Source organism: Camelus bactrianus, chromosome 1 (assembly GCF_048773025.1).
Source record: "Camelus bactrianus isolate YW-2024 breed Bactrian camel chromosome 1, ASM4877302v1, whole genome shotgun sequence".
NCBI lineage: Eukaryota > Metazoa > Chordata > Mammalia > Artiodactyla > Camelidae > Camelus > Camelus bactrianus.
Window position 1 is genome coordinate 96,019,698 of NC_133539.1, and position 21,552 is coordinate 96,041,249.

The 21,552-nt window shown below is 35.0% G+C and overlaps 1 pseudogene; it reads left to right on the top strand.

Annotated features, from left to right (window-relative positions):
- The first annotated feature begins 10,135 nt into the window (after window positions 1-10,135).
- LOC105066615 (HAUS augmin-like complex subunit 2 pseudogene) lies at window positions 10,136-11,894 on the top strand (annotated as a pseudogene).
- Window positions 11,895-21,552: the final 9,658 nt, after the last annotated feature.

The following is a 21,552-nucleotide window of genomic DNA, read 5'->3' on the forward strand; positions in this document are numbered from 1 at the left end:
ATATCAAGTAGAGATAGTATTGTGGGGAGTGTAAGGGCCTGGGAGAAAGAAGAGTATTCAGTGGTAAAGTAGCACACGTTTTTTAAACAGCTTTACTGAGGTATAGTTGATATACCAAAAAAAAGCTGCACATATTTATACAATTTGATGAGTTTGGACATATTCATACACCTGTGATACCATCACCACACTCAAGGTGATAAACATAATCATTACCACCAAAAGTTTTTTGTGTCCCTTTGTTTTTTGTGTGTTATGTGTGGTAAGAATGCTTAACATGAAATCCACCCTTTTAAACAATTTTTAAGTGCTTAACAGTATATTTTTAACTATAGGCACTATGTTGTACAACAGATCTCTAGAACTCAATCCATCTTGTATAAATGTGACTTTATCCCCACTGAAAAACACCTCCCCATTTCCTCTGCCTCCTTCTTCTAGCAACTGTCATTCTATTCTCTGCTTCCGTAAGTTTGACTATGTTATAATTATTCATGTAAGTGGATTCATGCAATATTTGTCCTACTGTCACTGATTTATTTCACTTAGCATAATGTCTCTCAGGTCCACTCATATTGTTGCAAACAGTAAGATTTTGAAGGCTGAGTAACATCCTATTTTATGTATATATCACGTTTTCTTTATCCATTCATCCATAGATGGACATCTGGGTTGTTTCATATCATAACTATTGTGAATAATGCTGAAATGAACATGGGAATGTAGATATCTCTCCAAGATCCTGGTTTCAAGCATCTTAATATATACGCAGGAGTAGTATGCTGGATCATATGCTAGTTCTATTTTTAACTTTTTTTGAGAAACTTCTATACTGTTTTCAACAGCAGCTACACCATTTTGGATTCTAACAGTGTATGTGGGTTCCAGTTTTTCCACATCCTTGCCAACACTTGTATTTTTTTTTTCTGATAACAGCTATCCTACTAGGTGTGAGGTGATATTTCATTGTGGTTTTGATTTGTATTTCTTTGATGATTAGCCAATGTTGAACATCTTTTGATATATCTGTTGGCCATATGATTATCTTCTTAGCAAACCCTGAAGACTCTACCAAAAAAAACTCTTGGAATAAACAAATTCAATAATGTTGTAGGATACAAAATCACCATACAAAGATCAGTTATGTTTCTATATAGTAACAATGAACTGCAAAGAAAAAGAAGAAAACAATCCCATTTACAATAGCATCAAAAAGGATAAAATATTTACATAAAAACTTAAGACGATAAAAGACTTGTACACTGAAACTGCGATACCTTCATGAAAGAAATTAAAAAAGATCCAAATAAATGGGAAGATATCCTTATGTCCATGGATTGGAAGACTTAATATTGGTTTTTTAAAAAAAATTTTTATTATTGAATTATAGTCATTTTACAATGTTGTGTCAAATTCTAGTGTAGAGCACAATTTTTCAGTTCTACATGAATATATTGAAGACTTAATATTGTTAAAATGTCCACACTACCCAAAATGATCTATATATTCAATGCTATTCCCATCAAAATCCCAATGGCATTTCTAACAGAAATAGAAAAACAATATTAAAATTCACATGGAACAATAAAAGACCCAGAATAGCCAAAGCAATCTTGAGAAAAAAGAAAAAAGGTGAAAGCATCATATGTCTTGATTTCAAAATATATTACAAAACTATAATAATTAAAACAATTATGGTACTTGCATAAAGACAAACACATAAACCAGTGAAACAGAAGAGAGAGTGCAGAAATAAACCCATGCATGTAGAGTCAACTAATCTTTAACAAGGGTGTTATGACTACACAGTGGGAAAAGGATAGTCTCTTCAACAAATGGTGCTGCTAAAAATTAGATTTCCACATGCAAAAGGATGAACCTGGACTCCTATCTTACAACATATACAAAAAATCAACTCAAAATGGACTAAAAACTTAAACATAAGACCTGAAACTGTAAAACACCTAGAAGAAAATACAAGAGAAAAACTCCATGACATTGATCTTTACAATGAATTTTTTTTTCTTTGATTTGAAACCAAGAGCACAGGCAGCAAAAGCAAAAATAGACAGGAAGGACTACATCAAACTAAATACCTTCTCCACAGCAAAGGGAACAATCAACAGTGTAAAAAGGCAACTTACAGAATGAAAGAAAGTATTTGTAAACCATGTATCTGATAAGAGAGTAGCTAGTATCCAAAATATATAAGGAACTCAATAATAACAGCAACAACAAAATAAAGAATCCAGTTTAAAAAGCAGCACACACTTTTGACTGAATCTCTTAAACAGAAGGCCAATAATGAAATTTGTTATGTCACAATACCACATGTGACAACCCTAGGAAAATACCAAACAAACCCATTTGTGAACCTGAACATTTTTACAATATTTTATCTCTCAGTCAGAGTGATATCTACATCTGCCACTCTTGTAACTGTTCATAAAGTTCCAAAACTTTCTTGAAAATGCTTTTGAAATGTAAATACTGGCTAAAATATGGAAGTTTATTTTCTTTGACTCCACTAGTTGCTAATATTTAATTGCTAACTTGTGTTTTGATCCTCAACAGTCTAATTTTCAACCAGCTCTTATTAGATATTGGGGATAAAAGAGGCTACCAATAAAATTAATCACTGTTGTTGCAGAAAGACCAAGGACTAAGTCTGATGTAAAACATGTAGTTCATCACTACAGACATTCAAGAGTAAGACAATTAACATTTATCCCTGCACTCCTCACTGCAGAACCACAAATTGTGCAAAAGAAAGCAGAGGAGCACTGCAGACTAGAAAGGAGGCATTTTGGCTGCTCATTTGACCATCCCCTAGATAACAGCATTAAATAAGCTAGACCCTGTTCCACGCACCCAACACCCACAGATTTATTCCTATTAAAGCTCTAAGCACGTGTATCATGTTTCATTGTAATTATTTCTCTGTCTTTTTCTGTCTAAACTATCTCAGATTTAGCACCCGAGGAACCTCTTAGCCTTGAGAAAACCAGGGCTGTCAGTCATCCTAATAATGACTCTTAAGCTCTCATCTTAAAGTCTTACCTTAAGAGCTTCTTTCATTGCTATTTGCCTAACCCTTGACCCAGGCATTCAGTACTCATTGTTTGAATAAATGATTTTTTCTTTAAAGGTGACAGCATTCATTCATTTCTCACTGAAAAAGATTTTAATTCTCTTTGTTTTTTAATGCCTAGTTACTTTTTCAGCACCTCTTCCAAAAAGTTTTAACTGCATATAAGAGGTTTCTAAACATGTAAGGTTATATTTTACACATTCACCAAAGGTCTCTCCCTTTCTAAAGGTAAATAATTCGCTAAAAATCCCCCACATACCTGCCAACAAAAGATATAGTACTCATTATTTATAACTAATGAAATAATAAAAATTTAAAATGCTTAAAGAAACTTCCTAATGAATTACAATAAATAAAAGTTAAGAAAAATCTAGTTCACTTGTAAGGTTTTCTTCCCCATTTGTCAAAAATTTTAATTAAAAAAATTTAATCTAAACTCTGCCAAAATGTTTGATAAAATGCTATGTTAAAAGGAAGTATTCTGCCAAAACAGAATCTGAAAGATATCAATTATAAAACTGAAATTTAATGGTCCAGTGACTTTATATTCATATGATTAGTTATTATCATTAATAATATTATTCTAATTAAGAATAAATGCTTTGGCTCTTCAGTTAGATAAAGTCTAATAATGATTAAATAGTCTATCATTTTGACTGTGTTGGAACTGTGAGCCTAAAGCTTTAAATAAGTTTGGCACTTAGAATTTTGCAGTAGTCTAATACTTTGCTTCCCTTTCCTTCACATCTCCTCAAATGTGTTAACATCATATTTTCGTTTTTTCTTCTCAATTCTCTCTCTCTTTTAAAATCAGTTTAATTGAGGTGTATTTTATATACAATAAAATTCACAAATTTTAAGTGAACAGTTAAATAAGTTTGGACAAACATATATGGTCCTGTTACCAACACCACAGTTAATAATCTCCTCTCTCCTCTAGCTGTTGGTAACCAGTGAATTGCTGTTACTACAGTTTTGCTTTTCAAGAATTTTACGTAACTGAAAACATGCAAGTGGAATGTACTCTTTTGTGTCTGGCTTTCACTAAGCAAAAGGCAACTGAGATTCATCCATGATGTTGCATGTATCAGGTTTTTTTCTATTGTTGAATATTGTTCTGTTACATGAACAGATACAATTCACTTATCCACTCATGATAATGGACATATGCTTTTTTCTCCAGTTGTTAAATAATTTTTCCTGTACTTTCTGGCCATTCAAATATTTTCTTTAGTGAAAGATGTCTTCAAATATTTTCCTTATTATCTTACCAGACTATTTGTCTTCATTGAGTTGAAGAGTTTTTATATAGACTGAATACTGTTCTTTTTCAGGTATGTGTTTATCTAATATTTTACCTTTGTGGCTTGGCTCTTTTTAACACTGGTTCTTGAGGATAAAAATTTTAATGAAGTTTAATTTGTTTTCTTCATTTAGTTCATGCTTTTTGTGTCTCAAGACATTTTTCCTGTTGTATGGCCACAAAGATTTTCTCTTATTTTCTTTTGGAAGTTTTATAGTTTAAGCTCTTAAATTGAGGTCAATGATTCATTTCAACTTTATTTTTATATATATTGTGTGAATAGTTTTGAAACTCTAAAAAACATGTAGTCATCCAAGAGTTCTAACATCATTTGTAAAAAGACTATTCTTTGCCCACTGATTTATCCTGGCAATGTTGCCAAAATTAAATTGAACTTATATTTACAGCATCTATATCTGGATTCTCTTTTTAGTTCTATCGATCTACATGTATGCTCTTATGCCAATGCTACATTTTATTAATGGAGCAGAAAATGTTGCAGAAAATGTTGAATAAGGTAATGTTAATTCTTTAATTTACTTTAATTAAAAACTTCATGCTACTCTCTATTCTTTTAAACTCTGTATCAGTTTTAGAATCCGCTTGTTGATTTCTTAAGGGGGAAAAAAAAAGCCTGCTAGAGTTTTGATTAAGATTGCATTGAATCTAGAATTTACTTAGAAACATATCAAGTCTTCTGATTGAGCGTATCAGATCATTTAGATCTTTAATTTCTCTGAGAAATGTTTTCAAGTTTTCAGCATATAATTCATGTACACATTTTGTTAAATTTATCCCTGAGTTGTTTACATGTTTTAATTAGATTTCTTCCTAGTATATAAAAAACAATTGATATTTGCATATAGTTCTGGTATTCTCAAATCTCATTCATTAGTATTACTGGCCTTGAAATTTTTTAAAATAAATTACCATGTTCCATTTTAAAAAGACAGTTTCACCTTTTCCTTTCAGTTTGTAATGCTTTTTACATTTCTCTTATCTTCTTGCATTAACTATTTCTCAATATAATGTTGAATGGAAGAGATGATGGCAGACAGCTTTATTGTTTTCTGTCTTAGGGGAAAATATCCAATCTTTCACCATTACATATAATGTTGGCTCAAAGTTCTCCATAGATAACCTTTATAAAATCAAAGAAAGTCTGAGAACTTTTTATTATGAATTTATTTTAAAGTCAGTCCGTTTTTTCCCTGAATTCAAGGAGATGATGCATAGCTTTCTACTTTAGTCTATTAGAATGATGAATATATTTTATCAAATTTTGAATGTTAAATCTTGTATTCCTGAAATAAACACCACTTGATCAAGATGTATTACTGGTTTTATATACTGATTTAACTAGTTAAAATTTTGTTATGTATTTTTATGTCTATATTCATAAAAAATATTAATCTGTAATTTTCTTCCTTCTGTTTTTTTTTACTTGGTTATATGGGCATTATAAAATGAGTTATGAAGATATGGGTGATAGAGTTATTTTACAACTGGACTGGGATAGTTCTGTTTGCCTCAAAGGATTTTGGAAAGTCTGGTGCTGACTCTTGGCCAAGATATGAGGACTATCTAAAGAACCATTAATTTATGATGTGCTAACAGTTTAGAGTCTGAAATTGTTCTGGCAAAACTGGTACTTTGTCCTGTAACCTCTGGTTGCTTTGGTTCCATCACAGCCTCTCAAAGCAGGAAAAGCACTAGCATCTTCCTGGGTTTCTCCGGTTTCCCTTCCTTCACCAAAGCTCTTTCAAGGGGGTAAGCTGGGAAAAGTACAGGGCTAATTTTTTTTTTTTTTTTTAGTGCCTCTCAGGGATCACTGTCCTTCATTTTCTGACTTCCAGTTTCTTAGAAATTGTTGTTTCATATAATCGGTCAAGTTTTTTTTTTTTTTTTTTTTAATTTCAGGCACTTGTGTAAATCCAGTCTCTCTTACTTCCATCTAAATAATTTATGAAACATTCTATAGCCAAGAATATTGCCTATATTGGCAAATTATGTAATACAGCTGAAAGGTATGTGTATTCTGGTGGTGTCAGCTGGGGTCTTCTCAAAATGGAGATTAGGGCAAAGTGGTTGATATTGTTCTTCAAGTCTTCTGTATTATTACTTATGTTTTTGTTTAATTATTCAATCAATTATAGAAAAGAGTGTTGAAATTTCCTACTGTAATTTTTTAATTGAGATATAATTGACATATAACATTTTAGTTTCAAGTAAACAAAATAATGATTTGATATTTGTATATTTTGCTAAGTGGTCACCAAAATAAGTCTAGTTAATATCTGTCCCTGTACATGGTGTAATACGAAATCCTTTATTTCTAAAAGTTCAGAGTAATTGCCTGTGCTTTTATGGTTCTGTGTACTTTACAAAATTATTTCATATCCAACACCTTATTTAACACATTTGCTGTTTAGTTAATCCTGTGATATAGGCATTATAATGTCCATTTTACCTGGTGAGGAAACAGCTGCATGTACAAACTCACACAATCAGTAAATGGCAAAACCAATATAGAATAAGTCTTTAAAAAAACCCTTGAACTTGAAAGTTACAATGTATCACATCTAAAGAATACTTTCATTAAATTAGTGGGAGCAGAAACCAGAGCATTCAGAAGTGAATAGAACATTAACAGCTACCATTTGTTGGTTAATTTTCCTGGTACTGGGTGAAGTCTGTTTATATGCAATATCTAGTTCACTTGAAAAGATGACAAAAAGACAGCGTAATTTAAGCAAATTTGCTATAAACAGATTAACTTTGAACTAATAAAGGAAAATCCTCTCCAAAATTTCATTGGTCTCATTTTTTAGATTCCACATGTAAGTGATATCATATGGTATTTTTCCTTCTCTTTCTGGCTTACTTCACTTCACTTAGTATGATAATCTCCAGGGCCATTCATGTTGCTGCGAATGGCATTATTTTATTCTTTTTTTATAGCCAAGTAGTATTCCATTGCATACACACACACACACACACACACACACACACACACACACACACACACACAACATCATTATCCAGTCAATCTGTCAGTGGACATTTAGGTTGCTTCCATGCCTTGACTATTGTTGCTATGAACATTGGGGTGCATGTATCTTTTTGAATTATAGTTTTATCTGGTATATGCCCAGGAGTTGGGTTGCTGGGTCATATGGTAAGTCTATTTTTAGTTTCAGTATATGTGCTGCCAAAGCAAGCATGTCTATTTTTAGTTTTTTAATGAATCTCCATACTATTTTCCACAATGGCTGCACCAAAATACATTCCCACAGTGTAGAAGGGTTCTCTTTTCTCTTTACTCTCTTCAGCATTTATCATTTGTGGACTTTTTAATAATGGCCATTCTGACTGGTGTGAGGTGATACTTCATTGTCCTGTTGATTTGCATTTCTCTAATAGTTAGCGATATTGAGCACTTTTTCATGTGCCTATTGGCCACATGTATGTCTTCACTGGAGAAATATTTGTTTAGGTCTTCTGCCCTTTTTTGATTTTTTTTTTTGTTGTTATTGATTTGTATGAGCTGTCAGTATATTCTGGAAATTAAGCCCTTGTCAGTCACATCATTTGCAAATATTTTCTCCCATCCCATAGGCTTTCTTTTCATTTTGCTTATGGTTTCCTTTGCTGTGCAAAAGCTTATAAGTTTAATTAGGTCCCATTTGTTTATTTTTGCTCTTATTTCTATCACCAGGGTAGACTGCTCTAGGAGAACATTGCTAAGATTTATGTCAGAGAACGTTTTGCCTATGTTTTCTTCTAGGATATTTATAGTGTCTTGTTTTATGTTTAAGTCTTTAAGCCATTTTGAGTTCAATTTTGTGTATGATGTCAGGGAGTGTTCTAACTTCAGCGATTTATGATTTACATGTGGCTGCTCAACTTTCCCAACACCACTTGCTGAAGAGGCTGTCTTTTCTCCACTGTATATTCTTCCCTCCTTTGTCGAAGATTAATTGACCATAGGTCTGTGAGTTTATTTCTAGGCTCTCTATTCTGATCCATTGAGCTGTATGTCTTTTTCTGTGCCAATACCACACTGTTTTGATTCCTATAGCTCTGTAATATTGTCTGAAGTCTGGAATGGTTACTCCTTCAGCTTCATTATGTCAAGATAAGTTCCCTCTATACCCATTTTGGTGAGAGTTTTTATCATAAATGGATGCTGAATTTTATCAAATGCTTTTTCTTTTGAGATGATCATGTGATTTTTTTTCCTTTCTTTTGTTGATGTAGTGTACATATTGATTTGTGTGTTTGACCATCCCTGTGTCCAGGATGAACCCAACTTGACCTTAGTTTATTATCTTTTTTATGTGTTGTTGGATTTGGTTTGCTGATATTTTGTTGAGAATTTTTGCATCTACGTTCATCAAAGACATTGGCCTGTAATTTTCTTTTTTGGTAGTGTCTTTGTCTGGTTTTGGTACTGGGATAACGGTGGCTTCCTAGAATGAGTTTGGGAGTATTCCCTCCTCTTCAATCTTTTGGAAGAGTTTGAGAAGAACTGGTATAAGTTCCTCTTTGTATGTTTTGTAGAATTCTCCAGTGAAGCCATCCAGTCTTGGATTTTTGTTTGCAGGAAGCTTTTTGTTTGTTTGTTTTGCTTTTTAATTACTGATTCTACTTCACTTCTAGTGATTACTCTGTTCAAATTATCTATTTCTTCTTGATTCCATTTTGGTACACTATATGTTTCTAGAAACTTGTCCGTTTCTTCTAGATTGTCCAATTTGTTGCCATTTATAGTGGATATTTCTTGAGCCCTGGTAAAAAGAAATCTTTTTGGGTTAGCAGAGTTAATGGGTAGTGGACATTCTCAAGGCTGGACAGGATGAGTAGTTAAAACTGTCTCTATGGCTGCAGCATCAGCAAGCTGATCTCCTTTGGCTTCCATAGTGTCAGATTTGGTGTTTTAATAACTGCTAACTGTTTTGGCAGTTGTATAACAATAATTCTACAACCTGTTTTCCTTTTTTTTTAATAGGTTGTCCTGAAGAGGGTAAAAATCTTACTGCTTCTATAGCATTCCAAAGTTGTCTGCCACTCCAAAAGCATAGTGACTTTCAGTATAAATATTTGCTATCTGTATTTAGCTAGTTGACAAACTCAGGTTAAGCTACTTAATTTGGCTTGTGTTGATTTTGTTTCTGGTAAATAAAAGCTTTAAGTTATGTTCACTGTGGACATTACTGCACATCCAGCTAGGTAATGTCCTTGCTCAGCCCTTAAGTAGGACCTACCTGTAAATTAAATTAGATCAGCCCTATCAATAGGAGCTTCTTGTATTGACTGTTTTCTTTCTGTGGCACTGGGAGCAAAGTTGCAAGGTTAAGGTTATTACACCTAACCAAGGTAGTAATAGAAGCAACAATACTTCTTAACAAGTTATCTGGCTTACAGAACAGTGCCGAGTGTACTGAGAGTTTAGAAGAAACTCAATGAGTGTGAGACATCAGTAGTTAAAGGAGATCCTACTGCTGGTTCTTCAGTAGCCTTAAATATTAGGGGCTGTTGCTGAAATAACCCTCACACAAGGTGGAAGTCCTTTTGCTACCAGGTCTAATTTCATTTTGGAACATAAAAGCAAGTCATCTCCAAGCATTTTTATAAAAGCACCAGAATAAGACAGTAACTCTATAAATGACAAAAGACTTAAAAAGCATGGTTAAAGACATGACTACATTGTAATTGTCTTGGAAGTCTAGCTATTTCTGTAACATACAACATTTTAAGATAATGATGAATTATGAATGACAACATAAGACATTTCTAATTTTAGGAACTTCATATAATTTCTAGAATATTCATATTAATAATATTTACCATACAATATAACTTAAGGAGGTTTATTATTACTCATTTAACAATGTTTCCCATATAATTTAACAGACCAAATAAGCCTAATTAGTTTATTATCTCTCCTTGAGATGGTCAGGGGCCCCGTGAAGCATCCCCAATTTAGCTAGAGGTCAAAGAACTTCACTTAGAATTTACTCTCCATGCCACCGGGCATGGTGGCTCCCAGCCATGGCTGTGGCAAACCCCTGGGACCAGGCGTCCATGCCTAATGCTGCCAGGCTACTGCTGGGCCATTTCGTGGTTTCAGGGGTGATCACTCAGGAGATGTTTAACATATCTAAGAAATTAGCTTCCCGTTTTGTAAACTTCTCCAGACCACAGCAGATCACAGATATCCAAGCTGAAATCTACCAGAAAAACTCTGAACTCCTTAGACTAGAAAAAGATACAGCAGATATTGTCCATCCTCCTTTTTGGCTCAAAAGTGTCATACTCTGCAAAGCATGAATAATCATTCAGAAGCAGTGCCCAAAGAGAAGCGGTCCCTCAGGCAAAGACTATTGAAACCCGTGTGCCAAGAAAACTTGCCTATTGAAGTTATTTATCACAGATACATGGTATATTTGTTGGAGTTGGCATGTTCACTGAGAGATTAGAAAATCATCTTGAAACAATTAGAAATATCCTTCATTTAGATGCAAAATGAAGAAAATGAGCGTGGCTTTAGCAAAGATGGTTATTTTGGTGACTGAGACAGAAGAACTGGCAGAGAATATACTCAACTGGTGAGAACAACAGAAGGAGGTCTCCTCTAATATCCCCAAAATATTAGCTGAAGAAAATTTTCTTCATAATTATGATGTTATAGTACCTCCTTTACTTTTTACTTCTAAAGTTAGTGTCCAAACTGTTAATGCCAAGTGATTATCAACTGTATATATTTTTAAATTATATGTAGGCTTGTGAAGTTCATTTTTAGTCAGTTGTAACCTGGGTGTTTATAGACTTTGCTGCTAGCAATACTGAAAGAGCCTTCTTTATATTGAAATACTAAGATTCCAAGTTCATTAGGACCAAACTGGATTTTCCTTTGTTTTTCATATATTTTCATTCCATTTTTCAGTAAAATTCAAATACAGCTGTGACAATTTATTAATGAGCACATTAACCACCTTAGGCAGCAGACTTTATGTCATTTTTAAGAAATGTTTATTTCTGAATTAGAAGAGTCTTGAATCTGAAAGTAATGTTGATTATTTCTGTGGGATTGTCACTAAGTATGCAGAAAAAGTGTAACATAGCAGACCTGGCTGCTATCCTTTGAAAAGCCGGCTTGGCCGGCATCTAGGAAGTTAGATTTTAAGAGGGCTCCCTCCACTCTCACTGATAAGAGTTGCTTGCTGTGACTAAGGTGGTTGTACAGTGTGGTTTGTGCTGAACATCTGCTTTTTTCCTGGGAATCCAGAAGTTTGGTACATGTTAGGTAGAAGGTACCTATGTGACTAGCCTGCAGTAATAAACCTGATACTGCAACTTTAATGAGCTTTTGTGGTAGACATTTCATACATGTCATAACTCAGCTGCTGGGGAAATTAAGCACATCCTATGGGATTCCACTAGCAGAGGATTCTAGAAGCTTGTACCTGGTTTCCCCCAGACTTTGCCCTTATACACCTCTTTTCCCTTTGCTCTTTTGCTTTGTATGCTTTTGCTGTAATAAATCATAACTATGAATACAATGATATACTGAGTCCTCTGAATCCTCCAAGTATGTCATCAAACCTGGGGTTGGGGGAGAGGGGAGTCTTGGGGACCCTGACACACTAAAGCATTTCCTGAGCATGTTCACTGGCAGCTTTAGGAGCAGGCAAAGAAGAAAAGCAGAACAACAACAAAAAAGGCACATGATGGTAAAACTTTTAGAGGTATTACCTTATAAAGCGCTCTGATATTTTACCTACCTGAGGTTGTCGTGCGTATAAAAGGGAGTAGAATACTAATACTTAATCTCAGGTTATGTTCTTTTGTATCAGTAGTACGACGATGCTTGGCTTCTTTTCAGTCTTGGGGTTCTCTTTTGCTTTAAAATGTATGCTTCAGTATTTTTATACCATTGCATTTTCTGTATCACCTGGGTTCCCCTCATCTTGTGTTACCCAAAAGGTAAAGATCTCAGTTCTTGTCATACCTGAAAGATAAGTTTACAGTAGGAAGACAGTGTGTTGTGTAGCAAAAGATTTTAAAAGATTTATTTAAAAAAGGAAAAGTACATGCAGCAACACAGATGGGTCTGGAGATTGTCATTCTAAGTGAAGAAAGCCAGAAAGAGAAAGAAAAATACCATATGATATCATTTATATGTGGAATCTAAAAAAAATAAAAGAAGTAGAAGAAGACAAATGAGCTTATTTACAAAACAGAAACAGACTCACAGACAATAAACAAATTTATGGTTGAGGGGGAAGGGACAAGTTGGGAGTTCAAGATTTGCAGATACTAACTAATATACATAACATAAACAAGTTTAAACTGTATACCACAGGGAGCTATATTCAGTATCTTGTAGTACCTTACAGTGAAAAAGAATATGAAAATAAATATATGTATGTTTATGTATGACTGAAGCATTATGCTATACACCAGAAATCGAAAGAAAAAGAAAAAAGAAAAAAACCCCAATAGTTCCTTGATAAAAGAGTCCTAGCTCCTCAAGGAATATACATAACAGTCTGATACAGATCTTTGAGATCTGCAGGAACCAAGGCACGCACCCAGGTGGGGGATGAACTGATGCTGACCTTCTATGACCCTCGTGACTTCAATCAACTAAAGCTTGGACTCTGTCAACCTTTGCCCCAGTTCTATGCTGAATTCTCCTCTGCTCAAGTCCCTTCATGAATATGCATGTACCCTTTGCTTAAAACTTCCCCAGCTTTGCTGTTGTGGAGACACTGCTTTGGAAAAAGTTCCTGGTGTTCTCCTTACTTGCTGCAAGTAATAATAACTCTTTCCTCTTCCTTTAAAAATAAAAAAGTACAGCTCCAAGAACAAGAGGCAAGCTGACCCAAGGAAGGAAAAGCGGAGGTTCTTGTCTCCCCTTTTTCTTATATTCTCACTTAGAGGTGGTCTCTTGATTAACAGCTCTTGCCTCTGGAATACTTAGTCATGTCTGGCCCCTTTGCACATGACCTTACTCATGATGTATACAGAAAAAGCCATGGGGGAGGGGAGCCTGAACCACAATGTTAATTATAATACAATGAACATTGGGTCATGTCCAGTTAAGTCCTTTCTGCTACTGCGCAATCGTGGCTGTCAGTTTCTTGCTGTCACTCACTCAGAAGAAGTCAAGTCTCTTTATGCATAACATCATCTTCCAGACTATCTTCCCTTTCCTCCACCTATCTGCCTGGTGCCCCCACATAGCTAACTACCTAACACTTGCATTCATCACACTCTTTAACACACGAAGACCTCAACATAGTGGATGAGTTAAGACATTGTTCAAAATGGAACAGGATAATTTCCAAAAACTATCCCGCTAAAACACTAAGTTTTGAAGCCTATTTTGCTGATCTTTATAAATGGGATATAGAAGAGTAGTCCTAATTTCCTGAAGATTGCCTAGACACTTTTAGTTATAGTCATAAGAAACTGTTCAAGCCCAGCCTTGGTTTCAGACATCCTACTAAGCTTTTTCTTCATGTGATTTCATGATTTTCTTCATGATTTCATATCATATTGATGCAAGAAAACAGATATGGGGCAAGAGAAGGGCTGTGTCCCAGGCTTCAGTTGAGCCCCTGGGACGTGCCCTGCCAAGCGTGGGTCCTTGGTTTCACACAGGAAAGAATTTAAGAGCGAGCCACAGCTGAGTAAAGATAGATTTATTCAGAGAGATACATTGAAAGGCAAGAGAAAGGCCATGAGATGTGGGGATTGGGTGTTCAGATTAGAAGTAGGTACACATTCCATAGACAGAATGCAGGCTGTCTCCAAAGAGAGAGGGGCGGCCATGAGGCGCTGTGTTGCTGGTTTTTATGGGCTTGGAGGCTTCATATGCTAATAAGTGGAAGGACCAGTCTAAGGGGAAAGGGCTGGGATTCCCAGGAAGTTGGCCATTTTCCACCCTTTGACCTTTTGAGGCTAGCCTTGGGACGGCCATGGTGCCTGTGGGCGTGTTACTCACCATGTTAATATATTACAATGGGCATATAATGAAGCTCAAGATCTGCTAGAAGTTAAATCTCTCATCATCCTGAGCCTCAAGGCCTACTGGGGGTTGAATCTTCCACCAATTGTTGTGGCATTCCTTGAATGGCTGTACCCTGCCTCCTTCCTGTCTCAATGTCATAAATGTTGGTATGTCTGGTTGTTTTGGGTTTTATTTTATTTTCTGTCTTTTTCAAAATAAAAAAAAAATAAACCTGAAATTTCTAATTAAAAAAAAAAAAGAACTTGACCTGAGGAAGTTTGTCAAAGACACCAAAAGTTTTTAAACATTTGGCCAAGCAGGACTGAAGGGGGATTAATAAAATGGCCGCACTTAGGCTAACAGATTGCTTATTCTTATGCTTGCTCTTAAAACGGTCAACTGACCTGACTGACTGGTTGCTACTCATGGCTCCAGGCCCATTGTTAAAACTAAAGCTATTGATCTTACTGTTTCTACTTTATTCCAGTAATTGAAAGAAATAATCAAGCTTGGTCTCTGAGTTCTTCTCCAAGGAGAAGGTTACAGGACTGTAACCTTACAAAATAGCCTGAATTACCAAGAAGACCACACCTTGAGTGCTTACGAGATAAAGAGATCTAACCACTGGCCTCTATAGCATCATGTCACCATTCTAAGTCTTCTGATGAGAAAATGATTCTGTTGCTTGTTATCAATACTTTATTGTTTGAGCTATATAACAACCCCACCCCACCCCCAAGGTGGGCTCACAGGTTTGAAGGCACTAGCCTCCTGTGAGTCCCCTTTGCCCAGCAAAGCAATAAAATTGCCTCTTTTCTTCTAAGCCCCAAGACCTTGTCTCTGGGTTATTTGGCTTGTTACAGACGGTGCCAGTCTTTCGGCAACACATTCACAAGTCACTGTGAAGCAATATTTATTCACTTAATCAAAATGACAATAAAAGATTGCAAAGGCAATCTTTGAAACAGATTGCCTAAGAAGTAAAGAAACTTTACAATTTGTTATTAAAAGCAGACAAATATTTCAAAAAACACTTTGTCCCCTTAACAGAGAAAAAACAAACTCTAGTTTTGCACCATTTCATGTTTAGTGTTAAAATCATTCATTTAATTAAATTGAATCTAGTCTTAAGTAGACCTAACCTTGCATGAAACTGTTTTCTCAGGGTTCTGTTTTTAAAATTAATTTCTAGAAATACATGACATTTCATAGTACAAGCTTTCAATAAAGCACAAAACATATTTATTAATAGTCTCAAACATATTTAGTTTCTCTGTAATAAGGTCAAAAATAGGTAAACATAGACTTCTTTAACAATCAATGTTTTGTATTAAAGATAATCTAGATATTCAGTGAATTTCCATCATTTAATTTAGCAGAACTCGAAAGTTTCAATTTACAAAAAACTGGAGAAACTGTTTTTAAGTAGACATACCAAAAAAAAAATGATTATTTTTAAAGACTTTACCCTAAAGCTTTTATCTCATTTATCTTTATTTTATAACTTATGAAAATATAATCATACCAAGTTAATTTTCTCACTGACAAAGTCTGTAACAGAGATAACATGAGCTCAATAAACCTAGGTATAATAAAAGAATCATACTTACTGCCGATGACTCTAAAGATGTGTGTATATTAATTAAACCATCAATTTAAACTTTTTTCATTCATTAATGATTAATCCTACATCAGGTGATCCTTTTAAAATTTGGACTAATTTAAGTTACATTTAGAAATATTTCATACGTTAAATGCTTACTTTTAGTCAATTAAGTAAAGCTTTTAAAAATAAATTTTGATGACACCATCTGGAGGTAGGGACATTGCGTATCTATAAAGTATACACAGACATACATACATCCAGATAGACACAGACAGAGACCTCATAGTTTTCCTGCTTGAGTTTAAAAAGTCTCTTTCTCCTTTTTTTTCTTTTAGTTTTCAGATCTACTAATTGAGCCAAGGTTGTAGTCCCAGGAGATGAGGGCTGTGTTTATATTTCAAGGATACGATAAAAGTTATAACTTCAAGCTTTCTTCTGGGAATACTTTTGTTCTCTCACGACCAGAATTTTGAAAATACTTTATCAAGCCAACTCCTCTATAGTTTTAGAAGGTCAAAAAAGCTCCATCCTGGCCATTTAAGGGGTAAGTGCCTGCAAGCACTGGCTTCATTCCAATTGTACATGAAGCCAGCTAGAGTTCCAGTTGAGCGGCTGTCCATCTGGGAGCTATTTGGACTTTAAGGCATAGTTTCCCTTTGTTAATTTGGTAGCCTAACCCAGACAAGATCTGAACAACTTTCTGAGGGCAATGTGATGGATTGGATGTGTGTTGCTTCTTAGCTCCCCAAGAACTTACTTTTGGGTGGGTTTGACTCCCTTACATGTCTCAGCTTCTCCCTCTGGCAGAAACTGCCCTGGGCCCTCTGAGCACTAGGTGATCAGCTTTATCAGCTTTACCCCTTACTCCTCCCTTAAGCCTCCACTGGCGAGCATCCCACAAGTCTTGATATATATGTTTTTCAGTATCATTCAATTCAAGGTGTTTCTAATTTTTATAGTGAATTATCTTTTTGATCATAAGTTATTTAGTAACATGTTTGTTACCTAAAAACATATGGGATTTTCTAATTATCATGTTATTATCTTCTAGCCTAACCACTGTAATCAGAAAATATTCTCTTATATGGTTTCCATCATTTTAAATTTGATAATAATTGCTTTATGGCCATTAATATTTTTTAATGTTCCATATGTACTTGAAAAGAATGTGTATTATGCCATTATTTGTTACTAGGATTAATATTTGTAATTTAAATCATTTTAGTTAACTTGTTGAAATCTTCTCTGCTTACTAATTTCTATTTTTCTTCTATTGAAGGAGAATTAATAAGATGGCCGCATTTAGGAACAGACTGCTTATTCTTACGCTTGACCTTAAAACGGTCAACTAACCTGACTGACTAGCTGCAACTCATAGCTCCAGGCCTGTTGTTAAAATAAAGCTATTAATTTTACTGTTTTTACTTTATTCCAGTAATTGAAAGTAATAATCATACTTGGTTTCTGAGTTGTTCTCCAGGGAGAAGTTCATAGAACTGTAAACTTACAGAACAGCCTGAATTACCAAGAAGACCACATCTTGGGGGCTTACAAGACAAAGAGATCAAAAAAGTGACAATCACTGGCCGCTACAGAATTGGTCACCTGGAGGCATCATGACACCACTTTTAAGTCTTATGATGAGAAAATGGTTCTGTTGATTGTTATAGATGTTTTATTGTTTGAGCTATGGCTAGATAACCACCCCACCCCACCCCCAAGGTGGGTTCATAGTTTTGAAGGCACTAGCCTGCTGCGAGTCTCCTTTGCCCGGCAAAGTAATAAAGTGGTCTTTTTCTTCTAAACTCCAAGACCCTGTCTCTGAGTTTCAGTTTGGCTCATCAGAGACAGGGCTGATCTTTTGGCAACACTATCAGTTACTGAAAAAAATTGAATTAAAATCTTCCACTAATGATCCATAACTTTTGAAAATCCCCAAATCTCTCTCTGAGAAACCACAGAGAAATTTATGCAATAAAATAAAAAATTTATGGACAACATAATGTGAAGCAAAATATGAGCCAGAATATATGCATACAATTCTCCAAGTATGAACACGGTATAATCCACCAACAACCCCAAGGCCTGTGTGGCATCAGCATCTGTGTGGGAGGAAGCAGAGGGGAGCAACAGAGCATCTGATAGACTAAGGACTCACCAACAAAGATTCACCGAAAATCTTGGTAAGAAATTTGGAGAGCAGTTGAAACTGGCAGGGATTTGCACATCCTATTGGTAGGTGAGTACAAGCTATCTGCAGTTTGACCTGAAGTAGCTAGAATAGGCTGAATCCTACTAGCCCTAACAATAACCAATCAAGGCCTCTTCCAGGACAGAGCTCCACACTGAGAAGAAACTGCTGGGAATAAAACCCTAATTGAGCAGGACAGAGAAAAAGATGATGCAGATTAAATGGTTGGGGAAAAATGGAATGTTTCACAAGAACAACAGAAGAGGGAGCTCAAGAGTCAAAGTTAGAAAACAAAATCATTTCTTCCCTTCTAAACCTTAAGATAACTAATTTCATGTAAAAATGAGCATCAGAAAATGACTAGAGTTAAATGTTACTCAGATTTAATATAAGAGCAAGCATAATAAGAAGCAGATTAACCTCTCTACAGGCAATGAAAGCATAACAGAAAAACTTACTCACAAAGCAGAGGAAACTATATCCTAATGTTTTAAAATTACCCCAAATTATTAAGACAACAATCTACAATGTGAAAGAATAACATAACCCAAATTAATAAAAACTCAAAAATCAATTAATAACATCAAGAAATAATTCAGAAAACAACATAAAACAAGACATTTCAAAAATGAAGACTAGATCAGAATGAACACAAAGGAGAACAAAGAATACAAATAATGTCATAGGGGAAATATAGCTTGAAAATTAGGAAAGGTGGGGAAGGTACAGCTCAGTGGTTGAGTGCATGCCTAGTATGCACAAAGTCCTGGGCTCAATCCCCAGTATCTCCATTTAAAAAAAAAATTAGGAAAAAGTTCAAAATAAAAAGGAATTTAATGGCTACATACTATATGATTCTAAATGTATACGATATTCTAGGGAAGGAAAACTCACAGAGCTAGAGAATAGATCAGTAGTTGTGAGAAGCTAAGGGAAACAGGAGGAAATGTTTTGGGGTGATAATGTAAATGTTAAAGGTAAATATGAAGAAGAGATTAGGAACAAGATTAAAATGATGTTTTAAAACCAACAACAAAAAAAAGAACACAGGGAAAGAACATCCAACAGATATTATGAAATAAAGAAAAACTAAAGCAAGAGAATGGAACAATTACTAAAAACTATAATTCAAGATTTCCCTGAAATTATATATATATATACACACACACACACACACATATATATATATATATATATATATATATATATTCAGAAGAATATATATATCCTTCTCCCTGGTTATACATATATATATATATATATATATATATGTATATGTATTTCCCTAAAATTAAATATATATAAATATATATTCATATATATATAATATATATATACATGTGTGTTTGAAACTAGATACTGATAAGGTAAATGACATATGGAGGAAAAAAATCAAACCAGAATAACACTGAGACATAGTTTAGTAAAAATTACTAGACGTTAAAGAAAAAAATAATAATCTCTTGCACATTAAGGAAAAATGACCAAGTAACTTACAGGAGAAAGAAAAATCAAAAATTTTCAGATATTTTATAGCAACTTTAAGGCCAAAAGAAAATTTCATATATACATATATATAGATACAGATAATACGTCAATGATTTTTCTATCCAGTTAAAATAAATTTCAAATATAATGGTTGAAGAGAACTACCATCAATATCCAAGAACTCAAGAAATTTCATCCCTGTGAGTTCCTCCTTTGGAATGTTAATGTGACAGCATCAAAAAACACTGAGAAAGGATTGAACAGCCAAATTATTAGAGAGACAGCAAATAAAAACTAATGGTGAGCATTTAGTATACATTTACATGTACAACTGAAATGGAGCAGGAGTGGGGTCCTCCCTGGTACAAATCCTTTCTGTGTCCTCTGCTTCTCGTTTGTAAGAAATAGGCTTCACTCAACCTCCTTGACCTTCCCCAAGTTCCAAAGGGCAGATTCAAACAGTTGCTAACCAGAGAAGGGAGGGGATGCAGAGACAAGGGGGAATAGTCAAGAAATAATTGCACAGCCTTGGGGCAGGGTTCTGGTTCCTCCTCAAGGAATACATATACATAACCACATCTCTGACTTCTTCTAGAGGAACTAAGGCGCCTACCCAGGTGGAGGATGGCAACTTCAGGTGCAGCACAAGATCCCTGGCACCACCCTGTTACCTCACCGCAAACCAATCAGAAGAAAATCACACACTCTGCAACCCTCATGCCAAATTTTGCCTATAAAACCTTTTCCCCGGAAACTATTGTGGAGTTCAGGTTTTTTCGAGTGCGAGCTGCCTGTCTTCTTTGCGTGGCCCTGTAATAAACCTTTCTCTGCTCCAAAAATCTGATGTTTTGGTTTGTTTGGCCTCACAGTGAGTTGGTAACATGAGTAGGAACAAATGTGGCCATGACAGAGTATAGCATACAAGGTCTACATGCTAGGAATATGTAGCTAGAGTACAACTATTAAGAAAAAAATGTAGCAGTGAGAATACATATCCCCAGATGTTTATTTCTAAATATCATTATCCAATAAAAGAAACCTGGGCTCACTGAAGAACTGGCTTGTGCTTGGACAAGGCAGGATAAATACAAAATAAGCCTGAAGCTTCTTGTGGTGCCAGAAATAAGAGTGCTCAAAAATCAGAAGAATAGAGCATGTCAAAGGCACACAAGAGCCAAACTGAAAAAGCTGTCAGTGACCAAAGCTGGAACAATTTGAGCATCGAAATAAATAATATAGTACTAGTTTATAACCTAAATACAAAACAAATGTATGTAAGCCCCTACTGACACAAGTATATGATTGACTAAATAAACAAATGGGAGAGAAGAGACAAATTTTCCCCACCAAAGAATTCCAAATAAATGATGTATATCTTTCCCTGCAAGAGGTAGAGTTTAATTCTCCCTACTCCTTGGGTGTGGCTGGACTTAATGACTTGCTTCTAAAGAACAGGAGTATGGAAAAATGGAGGGAAAAGTAACTTTACAGTGTAGACACTTACAAAAGCTACTTTGGCCAAATGAATAAGGTTAATATCCTCAGTTACAAGTTATGTTGACAGCATTGTATCCCCTGATATGATAATATGAAGACTGCAGTCTTCCTTCCAAAAGCTCATAGTACAGTATGATGATGAGAAAACATAAGATAAATCCAAATTGAGGAACATTCTACAAAATACTTAACCAGTACGCCTCAGAACTCTCAAGGTCATGAAAAACAAAGTCTGAGAAACTATCTGCTAGAGGTGGTCATCAAGAAAATGTGACTGCTGGTTTCATGGTGAGCTGGGTCCTGATAGTTGGCGGCTCCTCACACCCACTCCTGTCTTTGGTATATGCTTCCCATT